The 3,009-nt window shown below is 42.8% G+C and overlaps 1 pseudogene; it reads left to right on the top strand.

The window, feature by feature from the left end:
- The first annotated feature begins 827 nt into the window (after window positions 1–827).
- Window positions 828–1,245, top strand: LOC105713934 (large ribosomal subunit protein uL14-like; annotated as a pseudogene).
- The last annotated feature ends 1,764 nt before the right edge of the window (window positions 1,246–3,009 follow it).

The following is a 3,009-nucleotide window of genomic DNA, read 5'->3' as shown; positions in this document are numbered from 1 at the left end:
ACAGGGGGAATGGGAAAAAAAGAACTTAAGAGGATTATAACAAGAAAGGAAGCATTTGGAGTCCTGGGAGGTGATGCCAGTCAGGATCTCTGAATTGCTAAGAAAAGAGAAATTTTCCCCTTCCTTATGTAGGCCTGAGGCAGGGAATTTCTTTTTCCCTCTTAGCCCTTTCCATCTTTCCTCTCAAGCGGTGATGGTCCTGCCCTTAAGGAGGAAAGGGACCAGGCCAACTTTTCCAGAGAAGGAAGCTCCGTTGAAAGGATAGCTTTAACATTACATGTTCATGGAGTAGGAAGGAGCAATCCGAAGAGGCATGTTTTAGCTGGACAAGCTGATGACATCTGAAAACCTCGGGCAACCTGACTCTAAGTGGACTGCTATTCAACAGTGGCTATTCAATTTAGGGAGTTCTAAGAAGGGCTTTTCCACAAAAAGCCTTAGACTTTCCAAAGGAAGTTCAGGCAATACGAACCACTTAAATGAATATTTTAATCTTGAAGTGTGTTTTATTCATATTAGATTATGTAAGTCTTTATGAACATGTTGCAAATAGTACTAGAGAATACTGTAGTTTTTAATTTTTAAAGAATATTACCAGACTTGTTACTAGCCACATATTTTTTTCTCATGAGCCTATTTCTAGTGCTTACACTTTAACAGATACTCTAACAGGTTGGCAGAGATATTAAAAATTCTGAATATGTGGAATTGCTGAACGTAGAGGTTAGAACGCTTTTTTTTTTTTTTTTAACAGGATAAATTTACCTATAATTTAAGAATAGTGTCAAAATCTACTTCCTTTCTCCTTCTTTCCGGCGGCGCTCAAAATGTCAAAGCGAGGACGTGGTAGGTCCCCTTTTGGGAAGTTCCGGATTTCCTTGGGTCTTCCGGAAGGAGCGTAATCGACTGTGCTGACAACACAGGAGCCAAAAACCTGTATTTTATCTCCGTAAGGGGGATGAAGGGACGGCTGAACAGACTTCCCTGCTGGTGTGGGTGACAGGGTGATGGCTACAGTCAAGAAAGGCAAACGAGCTCAGAAAAAAGGTACAATCCAGCAGTGGTCATTGGAAAACCAAGTTGTACCGGAGAAAAGATGGCGTGTTTCTTTATTTTGAAGATAGTGCAGAAGTCATAGTGGACAGTAAAGGCGAGATGAAAGGTCTGCCATTACAGGACCAGGAGCAAAGGAGTGTGCAGACTTGTGGCCCCTGGATTGCATTCAATGCTGGCAACCTTGCCTGATTCTCCAGTGTATTTGTAAAAAAAAAAAAAAAGAACAAACAAAAAACTTTAAACCTATTAAAAAGTATTTGTTCCCAGAAAAAAAATAATAGTAGTGCCAAAATACTTTAATAGAAGGCAACTTGTAAATACTTACGGTATTTTAATGTCCTACAAAATTATTTTTGAGGGACTGAGGCAACTGTGAACAGGTAATTGTTAAACCTTCAATATTCATTCAAAAGCAGGAGAGCTCTGGGGCAAGAATGGAGGGGAATTCCATGAGTAGCCTACAGCTAAAATAATCCACAGGGGAAAGAAAAAAACCTTATCTGGCACCCTAACACCAACAGACATGTTTTTCTATGTGGCATGACTATTTCTCTGAGTTTTTTAGCCAAAGGAAGAGTATATATTTAAGAAACTACTCTATGTGATGATTCAATGATTGAGTCCAATGAGTATATTAAGCAGTGAAAGTGGTCAAGTAAGACATATTTCCTCCTTCATATTCTGCTTCTTTTCAGTGCTCAGGAATTCTGGTGAAAGGAACACTACTAGAGAACACTGAAGGAGGCATGCCAGGTGGTTCTGCTTCCCCACAGCTCCCTACAACGAATGCCTTGAGAGGGCATTGACATGACAACTTGATGCCAGTACATCTGTCCACAGCTGATGAGTCTCATACCCTTCAGTCACAATGAGAGATGGATAATCTGAGCAAAAGCCAAGTCTTCAGGTTAAATCTCTCTCTCTCTCTTTTTTTTTTTTTTTTGAGATGGAGTGTCACTCTGTCACCCAGACTGGAGTACAGTGGTGTAGCCTTGGCTCACTGCAACCTCCACCTCCTGGGTTCAAGTGATTCTCCTGCCTCAGCCTCCCAAGTAGCTGGGATGCTTCCCAAGGCACCTGCCATCATGCCTGGCTAATTTTTTTTTTTTTGAGACGGAGTCTCGCTCTGTCGCCAGGATGGAGCGCAGTCGTATGATCACCACGCCCGGTTAATTTTGGTGTTTTTAGTGGAAACAGGGTTTTGCCGTGTTTGCCAGGATGGGCTTGATCTCTTAACATCATGATCTGCCCACCTAGGCCTCCCAGAGTGCTGGGATTACAGGCATGAGCCACTGCACCCAGCTGTTCATATTTGTATTTTTAGTAGAAATGGGGTTTCACCATGCTGGCCAGGCCGGTCTCGAACTCCTGATCTCAAGTGATCCTCCCGTCTTGGCCTCACAAAGTGCTGAGATTATGGGCATGAGCCACCGTGCCTGAGCTGGTTAATTCTCTTAAGAGCAACATTCGAAGTGCATTCTTATTGTGTCCTGGCTCTGAATGAACATGGTCAGAACGGAGGTAAACCTTGATGCAGAACCCCCAGAATCATTCAATGGGACAGGCTCCTATAGGTGAACATAGGAAGCTGATCCACACAAAGGCTAATGAATCTTATTGAGCAGCCACCCAGCAAACTGTTGGCTCATTTTTAATGGTCTGTTCTATCCCTTTATGCTGATTTGCTTGGAGGTAATAGGCATGATGGTATAGGTTTAGGGAGCTTCTTCACTACAAATTCATCAGCTTGGTGGAGGTAATTGTCAGAGGCAACAACGGCATTGTTCAGTGAGTTACGCCTGGTCAGCACCTAAGGCTGAGTGTTGCAGCTGAAGTTTGAGATCAAACTAGGAGTTCCAGTTCTTCTAGGCTAAGATCTGGTGCCAGCCTTTTGCCTTTCTCATTTTATCTTAAATGATTTCCTCCTGGCTCATTCTGTTCTGGCCTCATCAC

The sequence above is a fragment of the Aotus nancymaae genome, unplaced genomic scaffold (assembly GCF_030222135.1).
Source record: "Aotus nancymaae isolate 86718 unplaced genomic scaffold, 86718_ANA_hifiasm-v0.15.2.pri h1tg000025l, whole genome shotgun sequence".
NCBI classification, from domain to species: domain Eukaryota; kingdom Metazoa; phylum Chordata; class Mammalia; order Primates; family Aotidae; genus Aotus; species Aotus nancymaae.
The sequence above is the reverse complement of the archived record's forward strand: the minus strand, read 5'-3'. Positions and strand labels throughout refer to the sequence as shown.